This window comes from Chiloscyllium plagiosum, unplaced genomic scaffold, assembly GCF_037043375.1.
Source record: "Chiloscyllium plagiosum isolate Xiang-an unplaced genomic scaffold, Cpla_swu_hap1 HiC_scaffold_18, whole genome shotgun sequence".
NCBI lineage: Eukaryota > Metazoa > Chordata > Chondrichthyes > Orectolobiformes > Hemiscylliidae > Chiloscyllium > Chiloscyllium plagiosum.
The window spans coordinates 35,477,627-35,499,090 of NW_028270156.1; positions in this window are offsets into that span (position 1 = coordinate 35,477,627).

The following is a 21,464-nucleotide window of genomic DNA, read 5'->3' on the forward strand; positions in this document are numbered from 1 at the left end:
AAACCCTCAATTTCTTTAGTCATCCAGCATTCCCTATACCTACCAGCCTTTCCTTTCACCATAACAGGAATATACTGTTGTTATCTGGACTGTTGTTATCTCATTTCTGAAGGCTTCCCATTTTCCAGCCATCCCTTCACCTGCAAACATCTGCCCCCAATTAGCTTTTGAAAGTTCTTGCCTAATGTCATCAAAATTGGCCTTTCTCCAATTTAGAACTTCAACTTTTAGATCTGTTCTCTCTTTTTCCATCATTATTTTAAAACTAAAAGAATTATGGTTGCTGGTTCCAAAGTGCTCCCTCACTCACACCTCAGTCACCTCCCCTGCCTTATTTTCCAAGTGTAGGTCAAGTTTTGCTCCTACTCACATACTGAATCAGAAAATTGTCTTGTACGCACTTAACATGTACCTCTCCATCTAAACCTTTAACACTGTGGCATTCCCAGTCAATGTTTGGAAAGTTATCTCCCCTACCATAACCACCCGATTATTCTTACAGATAACTGAGATCTCCTTACAAATTTGTTCCTCAATTTCCCTCTGACTATTAGGGGGTCTATAATACAATCCCAATAAGGTGATCATCCCTTTCTCATTTCCCAGTTCCACCCAAATAACTTCCCTGGATGTATTTCCAGGAATATCCTCCCTCAGTACAGCTGTAATGCTATCCCTTATCAAAAACGCCACTCCACCTCCTCTCTTGCCTCCTTTTCTGTCCTTCCTGTAGCATTTGTATCCTGGAACATTAAGCTGCCTGTCCTGTCTATCCCTGAGCCATGTTTCCGTAGTTACTATGATATCCCAGTCCCATGTTCCTAACCATGCCCTGAGTTCACCTGCCTTGCCTGTTACACCCCTTGCACTGAAATCAATGCAGTTTAACTTCTCAGTCCTACCTTATTCTCTGCTTTGTCCTCGCCTGCCCTGACTGTTTGACTCGCTTATTTTCTCAACTGTACCAGTCTCAGATTGAACTCTTTCCTCACTATCTCCCTGGGTCCTACCCCCTAATTTACTAGTTGAAATCCTCCTGAACAGCTCTAGCAAATTTCCCTGCAAATATATTAGTCCCCTTCCAATTTAGGTGCAATCCATCCTTCTTGTACAGATCACTCCTACCCCAAAAGAGATTCCAATGATCCAAAAATGTGAACCTTTCTCCTACACACCAGCTCCTCAGCCATGCATTCATCTGCTCTATCCTCCTATTCCTACCCTCACTAGCTCGCAGCACCGGGAGTAATCCAGATCCTACTATGCTGGAGGATCTCCTTTTTAAATTCGTGCCGAACTCTCTATATTCTCCCTTCAGACTCTCATCATTTTTCCGTCTATGTCATTGGTTGCAATGTGTACAATGACTTCCTGCTAGTCCCTCTCCCCCTTGAGAACATTCTGCACCTTCTCTGAGACATCCTTGATCCTGGCACCAGGGAGGCAACGCACCATGCTGATTTTTTGCTGCTGGCCACAGAAACTTCTATCTGTGCCTCGGAATAGGGAGTCCCCTATCACAATTTACCTCTTGGAACCCGACGTACCCCTTGTTGCATTAGTGCCAGTCTCCACATAAGAAACTTGGCTGTTCTTGCTACATTTCCCTGAGAATCCATCGCCCCCTACATTTTCCAAAACAGCATACTTGTTTGAAATGGGGATAGCCACAGAAAACTCCTGTACTACCTGCCTACCTCTCTTACCTTTCCTTGAGTTAACCCATCGATGTGACTGTATCTGCCACTTTCCTCCCTTCCTATAACTGCCATCCATCACATCCCCTTGCTCTTGTAAACTCATCATTGCCTCTAATTGTCTCTCCAACCAATCCATTTGATCTGATAGGATTCGCAAACAACGGCATTTATTGCAGATATAATCCTCAGTAACACATAAACTCTCCCTGAACCCCCACATCCGACAAGGAAAGCATATCACTCTACTCAGGGCCATTTTTTGCTTTTTCCAATCTACAGACCCAGAAAATAGCACTGTCTTATTCCTCGATAAAACACTGCTCCAGGCCAACCTAATACTCCTGGCTTATATTTTTAAGTTTAATCAAGAAACTTATCTCAATAAAACATTTAATCAAGAAAGAACCCACTCTATTCACTACTGCAGACTTAGACCAAGGCCCCAAGGCCACACTTAAAACTATCCACTTATCTGTTTCTGAGCTGTGATCTCTCCCAAACAGGTTCTCCCAAGATCATTTGTGAATTTCACTATTTGTTAATTTTTCCAGATGCACTCCGATGTCCAGCGATACATGAATTCAAACAGCAAAGCCAGTGGCTGTGCAAGTTCACTGCTGTGTCAGTTAGCACTGTGGGTTTCTTTCTCTCTCTCTCTCTCTCTTTTTCTCTCCCCTGCATTGTACCTGCATAGGTACTGAAGAGGGACTGTTTGACATAACCGACAAAGAGGCAGGCATTTCTGGGGCCCACTTGGGTCACCATGGCCACCCCCTGGATTTGGAGGAAATGGGACGAGTTAAAGCAAAAAGTTATTAAGGGTGAAGACCAGTTTGGCAAAGTGGAGGGGGGTATTGTTGGAAGGGGACTGGATGGGTCTGTTGGAGAGGAAGAAGCAGAGGGCCTGGAGGCCATCCTTGTGGGATATGGACATGTATAAGGACTGTACATCCATAGAGAAGATAAAGTGCTAGGGGCTGGGGAACTGGAAGTTACTGAAGAGATGGAGGGCCTGGTTGGTGGCATGAATGTAGATGGCAAGTGCCTGAACCAATGGGGAGAGGATGATGTCAAGGTATAATTAGGTAAATTCGATGGGCAGGAGCATGCTGAGACGATGGGGTGGTTGGGCTTGTGGATCTTGGGGAGCAGATAGACCGGGCAGGGCTGGGGGACTATGAGACTGGAGGGGAGATCACCAGAGGCAATGAGGGCATGGACAGTGTGAGTGATTTTGGCCTGATGAGTCATGGTGGGGTTGTGGGCAAGGACGAGATAGGACATGGTGTTGGAGAGTTGGCGTTCGATCTCTGCGATGTGGAGGTCCGTTCTCCAGACTACCACTGCCCTGCCTTTGTTAGCAGGTTCGATGGTGAATCGGGGGTTGGTGCAGAAAGAATGGAGCACTGCACGGTCGGACTGTGTGAGGTTGGAGTGGGTGAGGGAGGTGGAGAAATTGATGTGACCAATGTCATGTTGGCAGTCAGAAATGAAGAGGTCTGGGTGGGCACAAGGCTGGCATGGCATGGCCAAGTGGAGGAGGAAGGTTGGCAGCAGGACAAGGGATCCTCAGAGCGAGTCTGGGAGTTTTTATCAAACAAGAAGGTGTGGAGGTGGAGGTGGTGGAAGAAGAGCTCCATGTTGTGCCGTGTGCAGAATTCGTTGAGGTGGGGGTGGAAGGGCATGAACATGAGCCTATTCCTATGTCCTTCTGTCATTCAAGTGCCTTCTTTGAGTTGGGTAAAGAAGATTTGCTTTGGCAATCAGAAGTCAGGCATCCTGAGCACCTATCTGGGCCAGTGAAGTTGGTTTTGGATGATCATGGCCTTCAGTGCTGATGGTATTGCCTCCCTCAAAGATGTTGATGTTAGTATGCCTGTCTTCCCAGCTGATGTGGAGAATCCAGCTCAAACAGTATTGATGGGACTTCTTAAGGGCCTTGAGGTAACATCTAAATGTTATCCAGGAGCCAAATAGAGTGAGAGGACTGAATAGTTTATACACAAGATTCTTGGTATCAGCACATCATGGTCATCAAAAACTTTCATCCTTAGGTGTCTGAAGATGGCGCTCATATTTTGGATGTGATTTTGGATCTCCGCATCGATGTCAGCCTAAGCTAGGTAGGCGTTCTCCAAGACATCATTTAACATGGGAATGAGGTTGCACATCAGCTGACACACAAAAGGTAGATCTAGCTCCAGTGGCAAGCAGCTGAATGACTGGAGATCTTCCTACTGCTTCATCCACCATCATAGCCATTGATATTAAATGATTATCTTCCACTTGGATCACTGTTGAGGACTTGTTTTGGATTGCATTTTATCTGGTTCCTCCCCTACAAAGTGATCAGCACGGGTGGGGATTGGTGTGCCACTCCAGTATTGGGGTGTAAATTTGTAGGGGAAGGGTTTGCTCATTGACCATGCGGGTTTTTGGCGAGTTTGGGGTTGTTGCTGTGGATTGACCGTTCTTCCTTTTCTGTTACAGAAATCGCTGACACGTCAGTTTGCGACGTTTAATTAAAATGTTTTGTTTGCTTTTCCCACTTTTCGGGGTTTAAATAACTTTCTTCATGGTGTCCAACAAATATTGAATCGTGTTCCTGTTGTTCTAGGAAAATAGGAACCTTGCCCAAAACAAATTAATTCTTCCAATTGGCTTTCATCACCACACACAATTAAGCAATTGCGAGAAATGGCAAAAGATAAAACTTGCAAACACATCAGAGTTCATTTTTCTGCCTATCTTAACTTGCATTTATTGCAATAGTAGATGATATTTTTATGGGCAATTTTATAAATTATTCTAGCTGCTACAGCAAGGCTATCTCTAGTTGATGGAATTATGCGTGCGAGAATTCGCATGTTGGTAAAGTCTGTGACTCATTCTGTTGATATGTAAAATCCAAAAAGGGATAGGAAGAACATTGTTTTGGGCAGTTACTGGTTCTTTACATTAATTTTATTGTTTTGACTTATTAGCTATGATTTTTTCCTGTTTCCTTAGGGAGACAAGAATGCTTTATTCTCGGAAATGCAATGTAGAGAATTCTGACCCTTTCCATACTGTGTGCCAATAAAGAAGGATTGTACTAATTCCCCAAACTGATTGCACACAGAGATTACACATGATACTATAATAGGTGTGTTTTTTGTGCAATATAACATTGCCACCTGCTGGTTCCTATAGGTTTTGTGGGATGTGCTCCCAGACTTGCTGATCTCAGTTGTTTAAGATTGCTGCTCCTATGCTAACCGTCGATGCTGTGGTGGTGCATCAAGTGGAAGTGTTTTTTTCTCAGAAGAATCTGAAGGAACCACATGGGGCAACCATGAGACTAGTTGAATTATAAGGTTACAGAATCTTCAGAAGAATCCTCCAAGTTAGAGGCTGGTAAACTTACTACAAATGGAGTGAATTAGCTGAAGATTTGCCCTCAGTGAGATAAAGTGAAACATACTCAGATTGGCAGCATGTTGACAGCAGCCCGCCAACCACTGTCCTTCAGAGGGGGATCTTTATGGCAGTCTTAAGTCTGAGGCAAGTACTTAGATAGGAGATGTGTGTACAAGAAAATTTTCTGATTCAGTATGTGGATGTATCTACTAGAGAAGGTGCAAAACCTGACCTACACTTGGGAAATAAGGCAGGGTGGGTGACTGAGGTGTCAGTGGGGGGAGCACTTTGGTGCCAGCGACCATAATTCTATTAGATTTAAAATAATGATGGAAAAGGAAAGACCAGATCAAAACATTGAAGTTCTAAATGTTTTTACAAATACATTAAGGACAAAAGGGTAACTAGAGAGAGAATATGGTCCCTCAAAGATCAGCAAGGTGGCCTTTCTGTGGAGCCGCAGGAGATGAAGGAGATACTAAACGAGTATTTTGCATCAGTGTTTACTGTGGAAAAGGACATGGAAGATACAGAATGTAGGGAAATAGATGGTGACATCTTGAAAAATGTCCATATGACAATAGGAGGAATTGCTGGATATCTTGAAACGCATAAAGACGGATAAGTTCCAAGGACCTGATCAGGTGTACCCAAGAATTCTGAGGGAAGCTAAGGAAGTGATTGCTGGGCCCCTTTGATGAGATATTTGTACCATCAATAGTCACAGGTGAGGTGCCAGAAGACTGGAGGTTGGCTAACGTGTTACTTCTATTCAAGAAAGGTGGTAAGGACAAGCCATGGAATTATAGACCGGTGAGCCTGACACCGGTAGTGGGCAAGTTGTTGGAGGGAATCCTGGGAGACAGGATGTACACGTATTTGGAAAGGCAAGGACTGATTATGGATTGTCATCATGGCTTTGGGCATGGGAATCATGTCTCACGAAGTTGATTGAGTTTTATTTGAATAAGCAACAAAGAGGATTGATGAGGGCAGAGTGGTGGACGTAATCTATATGGACTTCAGTAAGGCATTCGATAAGGTTCGCCATGGGAGACTGATTAGTAAGGTTAGCTCTCACGGAACACAGGGAGAACTAGCCATTTGGATACAAAACTGGCTCAAAAGTAGAAGACAGAGGGTAATGGTGGAGGGTTGCTTTTCAGATTGGAGGCCTGTGACCAGTAGAGTGCCGCAAGGATTGGTGCTGGGTCCACTACTTTTCGTCATTTATTAGATGGCTTTGGATATGAACATAGGAGGTATAGTTAGTTTGCAGATGACACCGAAATTGGAGGTGTAGTGGACAGCGAAGAAGGTTATCTCAGATTACAACGGGATCTTGATTCAGATGAGCCAATGGGTTGAGACATGGCAGATGGAGTTTAATTTGCAAATCTTACCAGGACTAATGCACTTAATGGTAAGGTCCTGGGGAGTGTTGCTGAACAAAGAGACCTTGGAGTGCAGGTTCATAGCTCCTTGAAAGTGGAGTCACAGATAGATAGGATAGTGCTTTTCCTTATTGGTCAGAGTATTGAGTATAGGAGTTGGGAAGCAGTGTTGCAGCTATACAGGACATTGGTTAGACCACTTTTGGAATATTGTGTGCAGTTCAGGTCTCCTTCTTATCAGAAGGATGTTGTGAAACTTGAAAGGATTGAGAAACATTTTTCAAGGATGTTGCCAGGGTTGAAGGATTTGAGCTATAGGGGGAGGTTGAATAGGCTGGGACTGTTTTCCCTGGAGCATCGGAGGCTGAGGGGTGACCTTATAGAGGTTTATAAAATCATGAGGAGCATGGATAGGATAAAAACGCAAAGTCTTTTTCCTGGGGTCGGGGAGTCCAGAACTAGAGGGCATAGGTTTAGGGTGAGAGGGGAAAGATATAAAAGAGACCTCGGGGCAATGTTTTCACTCAGAGGATGGCACTTATATGGAATGAGCTTCCAGAGGAAGTGGTGGAGGCTGTTACAATTGCAACATTTAAAAGGCATCTGAATGGGTATATGAATAGGAAGGGTTTGGAGGGATATGGGTCGGGTGCTGGCAAGTGGGACTAGATTGGATTGGGATATCTGGGCGGCATGGACAGGTTGGACCGAAGGGTCTGTTCCATGCTGTTCATCTCTATGAAACTATGTGGAAAGCACAGTTCCGCAGGAACAGAGTCATCTCAGGTCACCATTTGAAGCAGCCCCAGCCTATTCAACCTCTCCCTATAGCTCAAATCCTTCAACCCTGGCAACATTCTTGGAAAACGTTTCTCAATCCTTTCAAGTTTCACAACATCCTTCTGATGTTATGAAGCACTGATGACTTAATGACCTGCTGATGTGTTATTATCAGGCAAAATTCAAAGAACTGAAAACGCTGAAAAGCTAAAATGAGAACAGAAATAGCTGTAGAAACTCAACTCAGCAGGTCCGGCAGGATTGTGGAGAGAAAGAAGAAGCACCACTCTAACCCAGTAACCATTCTTCGGAACTGAAGACTACAGGCCTGTTGAGATTCTCCAGATGTTTCAGCTTACCTTATTAACAGGCCTAGTTTCATATGTTTCAGACGTAGATGCTACGGTACATGAAACTTCACTTTTTCATGCAGAATATCAAGATTTTCCTAATACTTTTCCAAATTGTGGTGAGGCCAGTTTGTATGGCCAGCAGTCCTCATGCACAAGCTGCATGTACACGGGTAGCATGGTGGCTCAGTGGTTAGCACTGCTGTCTCACAACTGCCAGGACCCGGGTTCAATTCCAGCCTCAGGGAACTGTCTTGTGAAGTTTTCACATTGTCTGCATGGGTTTCCTCCCACATGGGCTTCTACCTCCTGCCCAAAATCCGCAAACCTGACTGCCCCGGCCGACCCATTGTCTCCGCCTGCTCCTGCCCCACCGAACTCATCTCCGCATACCTTGACACCGTCCTGTCCCCCTTAGTCCAAGAACTCCCCACCTACGTTCGGGACACCACCCATGCCCTCCACCTGCTCCATGATTTTCGCTTCCCCGGTCCCCAACGCCTTATTTTCACCATGGACATCCAGTCCCTGTACACCTCCATCCCCCATCACGAAGGACTCAAAGCCCTCCGCTTCTTTCTTTCCCGCTGTACCGACCAGTACCCTTCCACAGACACCCTCCTTCGACTGACTGAACTGGTCCTCACCCTGAACAACTTTTCTTTCCAATCCTCCCACTTCCTCCAAACGAAAGGAGTAGCCATGGGCACCCGCATGGCCCCAGCTATGCCTGCCTCTTCGTAGGATATGTGGAACAATCCATCTTCCGCAACTACACTGGCCCCACCCCCCACCTTTTCCTCCGCTACATCGATGACTGTATCGGCGCCGCCTCGTGCTCCCACGAGGAGGTTGAACAGTTCATCCACTTCACCAACACCTTCCACCCCGACCTCAAATTCACCTGGACAGTCTCAGATTCCTCCCCCTCCCCTTCCTCGACCTTTCTATTTCTATCTCAGGCGACCGAATCAACACGGACATCTACTACAAACCAACCGACTCCCACAGCTACCTGGACTACACCTCCTCCCATCCTGCCCCCTGTAAAAACGCCATCCCATTCTCCCAATTCCTTCGACTCTGCCGCATCTGCTCCCAGGAGGACCAGTTCCAAAAACGCACATCCCAGATGGCCTCCTTCTTCAAGGACCGCAATTTCCCCCCCGACGTGGTCGACGATGCCCTCCACCGCATCTCTTCCACTTCCCGATCCTCCGCCCTTGAACCCCGCCCCTCCAACCGCCACCAGGACAGAACCCTACTGGTCCTCACCTACCACCCCACTAACCTCCATGTACAGCGCATCATCCGCCGCCATTTCCGCCACCTCCAAATGGACCCCACCACCAAGGATATATTTCCCTCCCCTCCCCTATCAGCATTCCGTAAAGACCACTCCCTCCGTGACTCCCTCGTCAGATCCACACCCCCCACCAACCCAACCTCCACTCCCGGCACCTTCCCCTGCAACCGCAGGAGGTGCAAGATTTGCGCCCACACCTCCCCCCTCACCTCCCTCCAAGGCCCCAAAGGAAACTTCCATATCCGCCACAGATTCACCTGCACCTCCACACATATCATCTATTGCATCCTTTGCACCCGATGTGGCCTCCTCTATATTGGGGAGACGGGCCGCCTACTTGCGGAGCGTTTCAGGGAATACCTCTGGGACACCCGGACCAACCAACCCAACCACCCTGTAGCTCAACATTTCAATTCCCCCTCCCACTCCACCAAGGATATGCATCGTCAGACCACAGCGAAACGACGGTTGGAGGAAGAACGCCTCATCTTCCGGCTAGGAACCCTCCAACCACAAGGGATGAACTCGGATTTCACCAGTTTCCTCATTTCCCCTCCCCCCAGCCTGTCTCAGTCAAATCCATCAAATTCAGCACCGCCTTCCTAACCTGCAATCTTCTTCCCGACCTCTCCGCCCCCACCCCAGTCTGACCTATCACCCTCACCTTGACCTCTTTCCACCTATCTCATTTCCGATGCCCCTCCCCCAAGTCCCTCCTCCCTATCTTTTATCTTAGCCTGCTGGACCAACTTTCCTTATTCCTGAAGAAGGGCTAATGCCCGAAACGTCGATTCTCCTGTTCCCTAGATGCTGCCTGACCTTTTCCAGCAACACATTTCCATCTCTTTCCTCCCACAATCCAAATTGGCCATGCTAAATTGCCCATAGTGTCTGGGTGGGTTGTTCTTTGGAGAGTCGGTGTGGACTTAGAACATAGAGCATAGAAGAATACAGCGCAGTACAGGCCCTTTGGTCCATGATGTTGCGCTGATCCAAGCCCACCTAACCTACACTAGCCCACTATCCTCCATATGCCTATCCAATGCCCGCTTAAATGCCCATAATGAGGGAGAGTTCACCATTGCTACTGACAGGGCATTCCATGAACTCACGACTCGCTGAGTAAAGAACCTACCCCTAACATCTGTCCTATACCTACCCCCCCTTAATTTAAAGCTATGCCCCCTTGTAATAGCTGACTCCATACGTGGAAAAAGATTCTCACTGTCGACCCTATCTAAACCCCTAATCATCTTGTACACCTCTATCAAGTCACCCCTAAACCTTCTTTTCTCCAATGAAAACAGCCCCAAGTACCTCAGCCTTTCCTCATACGATCTTCCTACCATACCAGGCAACATCCTGGTAAACCTTCTTTGCACCCGTTCCAGTGCCTCCACATCTTTCCTATAGTATGGCGACCAAAACTGCACACAATACTCCAGATGTGGCCGCACCAGAGTCTTATACAACTGCAACATGACCTCAGGACTCCGGAACTCAATTCCTCTACCAATAAAAGCCAGTACGCCATATGCCTTCTTCACCGCACTATTTACCTGGGTGGCAACTTTCAAAGATCTGTGTACATGGACACCAAGATCCCTCTGCTCATCCACACTACCAAGTATCCGACCATTAGCCCAGTAACCCATCTTTTTGTTACTCTTACCAAAGTGAATCACCTCACACTTAGCTAGATTGAACTCCATTTGCCACCTTTCTGCCCAGTGGGCCAAAGGGCCTGTTTCCACACTGTAGGGAATCTAATCTTATCAAACGATGGATGTTTCAATACTTGCACCTTTAAGGGGCTGGTCAAACTGGAGAATCATTTATCGATGAACTTGACAAGTTTATCCAAAAACACAGGCGAAAGAAAGTTCTGGGTATTCAGGAAAATTTTTAAACAGAGAATCATATTCTCCTTTCATGTAAGAGCCGAGAAAATTATTTTCTTTGCCCAGTTGCTCAGAGGCACTGTCTGATATTGCAGCGAATTCTGAAGTTCCTCTTATCTCAGCTTTTCACTCAGAATGCTTTGTCAGAGCTCCAGGTGCACACTAGGAAGTGTTGACTGTTCTTCCAGTGAAACCAGCAGCGGAAGAGCTTTTGGCTGATTCATTGCAGCTCTTGAGTGAGTCTTTAAAAATGTGAATATAAACGTTACAGTCTTTCCAGCACTTCACTCATTTCTGCATCTGAGAATTGAAAATATGGCACAGGAATCTCACGATATTGTTGACCTAATGCTGTAATTGAATGGTGATGCTCCTCAGCACTTCTTCAGCCGCACAATCTCACCTTCCTATAGTCTTTCAATGTCAGATTTTCTCTTCAGTGGAAGGCATCATGAAAAAGATAAAAATTACTGATGTCTTGTCTAGCAGAAGTGGTACCCCTTGATGTGCACGTATCTGCCTTCGTCCTGAAGCAGCAGCCCGCTGTCCATCTGTTATTTCAGTGCAGTACATTTTGGGATATTGTTACTCATGCCAAGAGCACAGTTGTACGTCAACTTTCCTGTCATTTTCCTCCACCACCATTTTAAGTGACTAGTCAATGGAACATTGGGAGAATTTGTTATCACTTGTATCTGTGAAGAACAATCTTTGGGAGGAAAAGGTGTGGGGGAAAATATATTCAGTCTTAATGGAATGCTTTTAGTTTCAGATTTCAGTTAATAATTTAATAGTACTTCTAATTAGATTCTGAAAATGTACTTTATGGCAGTGTTGATGGGGCAGATGTAGTGATAGGGTTTGACAATTATGTGGGTAAAATAGGCACTGATACTACTGTGACTGCAGTGATAATGTGCTGGTGTTTTAGACTGACATTGAACCCTATATTGTTCAGAGTCTCCCACACTGTAGCCTTAGCATCATTTACAATGTAACAAAAAACATAGATTAACAGTTATGAAAACGTCTGGCCTGAGCTCGTACCAACACCCAAAGAACCTAGAAAAGGACATGATCACACAATTTTAATTCCTATTCTGCATTTTTATTTTACTTTCATTTATTGTCTCAGTGTTAAATGTAGCTCTGCCTGTGGATAAGAACATAAATGACTAAAATGGGGATGTGAACCTAAGTTTATATGATTATATGTTTGGCCTTGATTTACTGGCACAATTGTTTCCTTGTCAAATGTTGGAGATTGGATGGTGCTTCATTCAATCTGATAATGCCGTGAGTACTTGAGTGGGGAGGTGTGGAAGCTAGTTCAGATCTGAATGGGACATCTGAAGCATGGTTCCCAATAGTCTCAGTAACATTGCCTAACCAGTCAATATAACTTGAACCTCGTTGCTATCATGCAATAAATTACAACTTGTTAAGAACCACTACTGTCATCTTGTTAAGACTCACTAGTGATTGTTCCTCTACTGCCATAATTCCGAAAAAGGCCCTTAGACCCGATCAGGTGAAGAGAAATAGTGGCAGAAACCTTCTATCCATAAACATCTCAACCTCATCTCCTTGTCGAGAATCACCAAATTTGCAGACAAGTTGTTTATTAAACAATGGGAGGCAGAATGTTTTGTGTTCAGTAGAAGTGAGGTATAGTGTTTTATTACCTGTTCCTACTCTTTGCAAAATGGGATTGGGCTTAAAACTGAATTTGCAGTAGAGGAAACCAAAACAAAGTGGACAGTAAGATTCTGGGAGCAATCTTACTGTCTGCTCCTTTCCAGTTACCTTACTGTCTGGATCCAGAGGTGTCTTCAGCATCTCAGACTCACGGGGGAGTCCCATGCTATCAAGACTGTCCTCCTGGGTTCCTAGCAGCTGGATGCCTGCTCTAGTTCCCTCTAGACGTAGGCCCCAGGTTGCACTTGCCTGTTCCTAATTCTCTGGCCACACTTCAGCCTTTACCATTTCCTCATGAATCTTGACCTGCAGCAGATGGTCCAGCCCAACCCCCAGGATCATTTGGAGATCAGCACCTCAACCACCTTCGCACACGCCACACCATTATGTAGCTGTTACTCCCATTGGTGGAACTCTCCCCCACTGGTGGATCTATGGATCCCAGGGGATCACATAGATAACTCTTCTCCATCAATATACTGGCTTCCCTTCCCCTGCCGCTTCCCAATGGCACTAGCTCTGCTCCCTCTGCATGCCATCCAGAAACTGCTCCATAGTCCCAAAGGGTCCTAAGCACATCCTAACCCCACATCATCCACTGCCACATGCTGACCTCATGGCTCCACCTCCAGTGAACTGCCCCACAGATGTTAGGGACACAGTCTGATGCCTCAACTATATAACTGACTCTGTATCAGTCTAAGAGCAAAGCACCAGAATTCAGAAATAAAAAATAGAAAATGTTACAAACACTCAAAGTTTGGCTTCATTTCTTCTTCTTATATCTTGATTCATTTTGGGTTGAGCAGTTGTTGATGATTAATTTGCCTTTCACACTTCACCTCCTCTCAAATCACTTTATGTTTCTCGATTTAGAAAGACCACCTTTTGTCATTAACTCTCCAGTAGCCCAATACATAACAAATCCCAATAGATAGTATAGTTCAGTCTGCAGTTGGAAAAGAGAAGGCAAAATGAAATGTAATGGTGTTACAGTTAAATAAAGGTAATTACAGGGCCATGAGAGAGGAACTGACAAAAATCAACTGGAAACAGAGCCCAGTGGGGAAGACAGTAGAGCAACAGTGGCAGGAGCTTCTGGGTGTAATAGAGGACACAGTACAGAGGTACATCCCAAAGAAAAGAAAGATTACCCAGGGCGGGGAGAATTAGACAACCATGGCTGATGAAGGAACTCAGGAAATGTATCGCAGAAAAAGAGAGAGCCTATAACGTGGCCAAGAGTACTGGGAAATCAGAAGATTGGGAAGAGTATAAAAACAAACAGAGGATAACAAAGAGAGAATTAAAGAAGGAGAGGACCAACTATGAAGGTAAGCTAGTCAGTAACAATAGAAATGTTAGTACAAGTTTCTTTCAATATATAAGAAACAAAGAAAGACAAAAGTAGAGATTGGGCTGCTCCAAATTGATGCAGGAAGGCTAGTGCTAGGAGATAAGGCAATAGCTGAAGAACTTAATACTTTGTGACAGTCTTCACAGTGGAAGACACGAGTAATATCCCAACAATTAAGAAGAGTCAAGAGGAAAAGTTGAATATGGTGGCCGTTACAAAGGAGAAAGTACTTGAAAAGCTAAAAGGCCTAAAAATTGATAAATCTCCAGGCCCAGATGGGCTACATCCTAGAGTTCTGAAGGAGGTGGCTGAAGAAATAGTGGAGGCGTTGGTTGTAATCTTTCAAAAAATCACTGAAGTCAGGGAAAGTCTCAGATGATTGGAAAATGGCTGTTTGTAACCCCCTTGTTCAAGAAAGGATCAAGACAAAAGCTGGAAAATTATAGGCTGATTAGCCTAACCTCAGTTGTTGGTAAAATTCTAGAATCCATCATTAAGAATGAGATTTCTAAATTCTTGGAAGTGCAGGGTAGAATTAGAACAAGTCAGCATGGATTTAGTAAGGGGGGGGGGGGTTGTGCCTGACAAACCTGTTAGAATTCTTTGAAGAGGTAACAAGCAGGTTAGACCATGGAAACTCAGTGGATGTTATCTACCTAGACTTCCAAAAGGCCTTTGATAAGGTGCCTCACAGGAGGCTGCTGAGTAAGGTGTTCGAGGTGAGCTACTGGCATGGATTGAGGATTGGCTGTCTGACAGAAGACAGAGAGTTAGGGTAAAAGGTTCTTTTTCAGAATGGTAGCTGGTGACAAGTGGTGTCCCACAGCTGTTCACTTTATATATTAATAATCTGGATGAAGAGACTGGGGCATTCTGGCAAATTTTGCCAATGATACGAAGTTAGACGGACAGGCAGGTAGTACCGAGGTGGTGGGGAGGCTGCAGAAAGATTTAGACAGTTTAGGAGAATAGTCCAGGAAATGGATGATGAAATTCCAAATGAGCAAATGCAGGGTCTTGCACTTTGGAAAACAAATATAGGCATGGACTATTTTATAAACAGTGAGAACATTCATAAAGCCAAAGTACAAAGGGATCTAGGAGTGCTAGTACAGGATTCCCTAAAGGTTCACTTGCAGGTTGAGTCCGTGGTTAAGAAAGCAAATGTAATGTTGTCATTTCAAGAGGGTTGAAATGTAAAAGCAGTGATGTGCTACTGAGACTTTATAAAGCTCTAGTTAGGCCCCATTTAGAATACTGTGCCCAAATCTGGGCCCCATACCTCAGGAAGGACATATTGGCACTGGAGCGTGTCCAGCGGAGATTCACATTGATGATCCCTGGAATGGTAGGCCTAACATACGATGAACGGCTGAGGATCCTGGGATTGTATTCATTCGAGTGTAGAAGGTTGTGGGGAGATCTAATAGAAACTTACAAGATAATGCATGGCTTAGAAAGGGTGGATGCTGCAAAATTGTTTCTGTCAGGCGGGGATACTAGGACCCGTGGCACGGCCTTAGAATTAGAGGGGGTCAGTTTAGAACGGAAATGAGGAGTCATTTCTTCAACCAGAGAATGGTGGGCGTGTGGAATTTATTGCCACAGAGTACAGTGGAGGCCGGGACGTTTAATGTCTTCAAGGCAGAGATTGATAAATTCTTGATCTCGCAAGCAATTAAGGGATATGGGGAGAGTGCGAGTCAGTGGCGTTGAAATACCCATCAGCCATGATTGAATGGCAGAGTGGACCGGATGGGCCGCATGGCCTTACTTCCACTCCTATTTCTTATGGTCTTATGGTCTTAAATATTCCCGTGTTCTCCCTACCTCCCCTGACTCCCCCTCTTCACCATCTCTGTATTTGCCATAACCATCAGATTTCTAACCTTCCAAGTTTAACCAAAAACCTTCGATCTGTTGCTTAGGATTTGTGAATTAGGACTTGGGTTAGTTAGATTAAGGTTCAAGCTTAGTGGTTAGGATTGCAGCTGAGTTTAGAGGTTAAGGCATTATGTGATATTATAGACTTTAGAACTTTAATAACTGCCCACGGATTGAATGAATCAACAAACATGAACTGTTACATGTGGAAAGAGTCAACAATAATTCTGTCTGAAATAAACTATTAAAGACAAGGACAAACATGTACAGGAATTGAAAGCAATTAGCCACATCTGGGAGTGGAGGCTACATAGATAAAACTGCTTTGACACCTGCTTGAAAAATTGGATACTTTATGTCCACAAGGATAACTGATTGCCCTGCAGAAGAATTTAAGGAGTTAATCACAGGGAAGCTGTATTTTCAAACAGTCATTGCCAAATGTAAGAAGAAACAAAAAACTATTTTTGATAAGGAAGTCAGTTACAGATCTGCAGTAACTTAAATGAAGTGACTCTAAATAAATCATCAATATATAATTTCAGAAAACAAAGCCCGAAAACCTGTATAAGAATCAAACAGCAGAACTTCAAAGAACAACACTGAACAAGGATCAAACCCTGGAGAGTCCCCCCAGCAACAGTTGGTTGAAGTTCTGGCCAGATTTCATCATTAATCGGATAATAGCTGAGTTGGTTTGCAGGCTTATACTTGAGGGGTCTAATATTTGGTTGTTACATGCAATAAAGTTTGAATTATTGTTTCAGTATGTGATTGTCTGTGAAATTTTATAATATTAGGCAGCACAGTGGCTCAGTGGTCGGCACTGCTGCCTCACAGCGCCAGGGATGCAGGTTCGATTCCTGCTTTGGGCGACTGTCTGTGTGGAGCTTGCACGTTCTCCCTCTGTTTGTATGGGTTTCCTCCGAGTGCTCCGGTTTCCTCCCACAATCCAAAAATGTCCAGGTTAGGTGAATTGGCCATGCTAAATTGCCCATTGTGTTAGGTATATTAGTCAAGGGGGAATGGGTCTGGGTGGGATACTCTTCGGAGAGTCAGTGTGGACTTGTTGGGCCAGAGGGCCAGTTTCCATACTGTAGGAAATCTAACTTAAGTAGCTAAATTAAGAGTAGCTTTTGGTGATTTTACCCATAACAGCTAGATTTTTGAGGCTCAGGATTAGTGGGTCACCTTTTAAACAAATTAAGGGTCTCTATCTCCAACAGCAAACTGGGCAATGAATTCTAGATACTACCGCCCTCTGGCTGAAAATATTTTTCCTCATATCCCTTCTAATCCTTAAATTTATGCAGTTGTAAATTGACCTCTCCACTTGAGGAACTAAGTATTTTCTCTTTTTCGATGCCCTTCATCATTTTGTACCCTCAATTAAATCACTCTTCAGCCTCCTCTGTTCTAAGGAAAACGCCTTCGACCTTTTCCATTCATTCTTCATAACTGCACTTTTCAAGTCCTGGTAACTCAACTAAACCATTGATGTCATCCTGAAGGGGACAACCATCTTCTTCACTATCAATCACATGACCAATTTTGTGTCATCTCCAAATTTCCCAATCCCACATCCCACGTTGAAGTTCCTAACATTCATATAGGTAACAAACACCAATGGATCCAACCCTGAAACCCACAGGACACCACTGGAAATTGCCTTCAATTCACACCATCCATTGACCATTACTCTTTGTTTGCATCCAACTCACTACGTTCCCATGGGCTTTTACTTTTTGAACCAATCTGCCACATGGGACTTTGTCAAATGCCTTACTCTAGTCATTTCGACAACATACCCTGCACTACCCTTATCAATCCCTGTTGTTACTTCCTCAAAGAATCAAGTTAAGTTGGTAAGACATGACCATCTCTTAACAGGGCGAAAGTAAGGACTGCAGGTGCTGGAGATCAGAGTCAAAACGTGTGGTGCTGGAAAAGCACAGCTAGTCAGGCAGCAGCCGAGGAGCAGGAGAGTCGTTTCGAGCATAAGCTCTTCATCAGGAATGTGGGGGTGGATGGTCAGCAAAGGGGACTGAGAGATAAATTGGAAGGGGTGGAGCTGAGGGGAAGGTACCTGGGATTGCGATAGGTAGATGAGGTGGGAAGGAAGATGGGCGATGCCAAGTTGGAGGGTCAGATCTGGGTTAAAGTAGAGGGGAGGGGCGATGAGGAAACTGGTGAAATCGACATTGATCCCGTGAGGTTGGAGGGTCCCAAGGTGGAAGATAAGGCTTTCTTCCTCTAAGCGTTAGGTGGCTGGAATTTGGCAGTGGAGGAGGCACAGAACTTGCATGTCCTTGGCAATGTGGGAGGGGGAGTTGAAGTGTTCGGCCACAGGGCAGTGGGGTTGTTTAGTACGTGTGTCCCAGAGATATTCTCTGAAATGTTCCACAAGTTGGCAACTCCAGCTCATCGCCTCCACTTACCCCACCTCCATCCTTGAACCCACCCTTCCAATCGTAACAAGGACAGAACACCCCTGGTCCTCACCTTCCACCCTACCAACCTCCTATGCCATTTCCGCCACCCACAAACAGACGCCACCATCAGAGATATAGTTCCCTCCCCACCCCTATCTGCATTCCAGAGAGACTATTCCCTCCGCAACTCTCGTTAGGTCCATGCCCTCCAGCAACATGCCCCCCCCCAATCCTGGCATCTTCCCTTGCCACCACAAGAGGTGTAAAACTTGTGCCTCTCACGTCCATCCAAGGTCCCAAAGGATCCTTCCATTTCTGGCAGAGATTTTCCTGCACCTCCACACACCACATCTATTGAGTCTGTTGCTCCCGATGTGGTCTCCTCTATACTGGGAAGACAGGACGCCAACTTGTGGAGCATTTCAGGGAACATCTCTGGGACACACGCACCAAACAATTCCACTGCCATGACTGTAACTTCAATTTCCCCTCCCACTCCACTAAGGACATGCAAGTCTTGGGCCTCCTCCACTGCCAAATTCTAGCCACCTAACACCTGGAGGAAGAATGCCTCATCTTCCACCTTGGGACCACCCAACCACAAGGGATCAATGTCAATTTCACCTGTTTCCTCATTTCCCCACCCCCCCACCTTATCCAAGATCTAACCCTCCAACTTGGCACCACCCTGTTGAACTGTCCACTTGTCCATCTTCCTGCCCACCTACTCGCTCCACCCTCCACTCCAACCTATCACCATTACTACCACCTTCATCTATCTATCGCATTACTGGCTACCTTCCCCCAGCCCCACCCCCCTCCTATTTATCTCTCAACCCCCTTGGGCCTCCCCATATTCCTGATGAAGAGCTTATGCTCGAAACATAGACTCTCCTGCTCCTCAGATGCTCCCTGATCGACTGTGCTTTTCCAGCACCATACCTTTTGACAAGATCATCTCTTCACACTTTAAAAATTTTTACAGGGTGTGATAAAGTTTCAATAAGATCATCACTCACTCTTCAAAACTCTCAAAAATACAGCCCCAATTTTCTCATTCTCACCTCATTAAAGATTCCTGCCATCCAGTGATTAGTCTGATGAACGTTCATTGCACTCCCTCTATAATAAATATTTACTTCCTTAGATAAGCAGACCAAACTCTTCACATACTACTGATGTGGTTTCTCTAAGTTAAAGCAATATATTGTTTCTTCTGTACGCAAATCCCATGCTCCCTTGTAATGAAGGCCAACATATCATTTGTCTTCCCTATGATGCAGCTTCATGCTAGCGTTTAGTCCCTCAGTTAGCTGGCTGGCTGGTTTGCAATGCAGTCTGATATTCCTGTAGTAGCTGAAGTCACCTTGAAGGCCTGTGTTCTCAACATTGTCTGAGACATGGTGACTCTCAGTTTTAACTTACCACTGGTGCCCCTCTCAAATGAGAGAGCAGCCTAGGGTCCTCTGGGACTGTAACAACCTTCACATTACTTGTATTCCTAGGTCCCTTTGAACATGAACATTTGACAACCTCTCACCATTTAAAACATTTTCTGTTTTATTTCAACCAAACTGGATAACTTCACATTCAGTCACATTGTATTCCATAAACCATGTTCTTGCCCATTCACATAACCTATCCAAATCTGCTCGAAGCGTATTTACATCTTTCTCACAACTTACATTCACACCTACTGTTGTGGGTTTGGTTATGGATTCAGGATTAGGGCTATTGTTGGGTAATGTAAAGGCTAAGGTTTTTACATTCTCTCTTGGAATATGAGCACTGCTGGCAAGACCAGTGTTTGATGCTTAACCTTAACTGCATTCCAAGATGTGCCGGTTAGATGAATTGGCCATACTAAATTGTTGATAACGTCTATGGATGTGCAAGCTAGGTAGCTTAGCCATGGGAAATCCAAGGTTACAGGAATAGGGAAGGGGCTGGGTCTGGGCGGGATGCTCTTTAGAGGGATGGTGCGCATTTGATGGGCTGAATGGCCTCTTTTCGCACGACACGGATTCTATAAGGTGGAGAAGGTGCTGTTGGGCCACCTTTTTGAGTCGCTACATAATTTGGGTAAGAGGATGCCCCAATTATGTTATAGAGTCATAGAGATGTACAGTACAGAACAGACCCTTAGGTTCAACTTGTCCATGCTGACCAGATATCCTAACCTAATCTATTTGCCATCACTTGGCCCATGTCTCTCTAAATCCTTCCTATTCATATACCTATCCAGATGCCTTTTAAATATTGTTATCGTATCAGCCTCCACCATTTTCTCTGGCAGCTCATTCCATACACGCACCACCCTGAGTGAAAACTTTGTCCCTTAGGTCTCTTTCATATCTTTGCCCTCTCACCCTAACCCTATGCCCTCAAGTTCTGGACTCCTATTCCCCAGGGAAAAGATCTTGTCAATTTATCTTATCCATGCCCCTCATGATTTTACAAACCTCTGTAAGGTCACCCCTCATCCTCCATTGGTCCATGGAAAACAGCCCCAACCTATTCAGCCTCTTCTTATAGCTCAAAACCCCCAAACCTGGCAACATCCTTGTAAATCATTTCTGAACCCTTTCAAGTTTCACAACATCCTTCTGATAGGGAGGAGACTAGAACTGCACGCAATATTTTAAGAAGCGAGTTCCAGGATCTTGATGAGGCAACAGTACATGAGCAACAATTTTTAAATTATTATTTCAAAATATACTTTATTCATAGAAATAGATCTTTGGTACTTGTACAATTTGTCATGTCATTTGTAGATATGAATCATAGATATGCATGTCTTAACATTACAAAGAACAGATTGAATTAATCGAATTTACAGTTATCCTATTTACAGTTCCCTTTATTAACCATCCAGTCTCTTTTTATTTAGCTGTGGCTTCAGCGGAACCCACCTACTGAGTGGGTGCCCTGTTATACGATAGAAAATGAATCTACTTTCACCCCCAGTTTATGGGGTTACCGTTGTCCATTTGACTGTCCTGTCTCTGGGGAAGCTGTCTGCATCCCCATAGTGAGCACGAACTGCTGGACCCTCGCTGGGCTGAGGTAGCTATCCAGCTCCTCACTGGGGTCATTTACCCGCACTGGTGTCATTGAGCCAAGGTAAGGATCCGCACCGTCCAGTTCTGTGTCTGACAATGGGACTGTCAGAGGATCACAGCTCTCAGTTGTCTGTAGTTGTGGGGCAGTGGGTACCCCCTGGTTCTCACTGGGTGGAGGGTGGACTTCGGGGGATCCGTTGT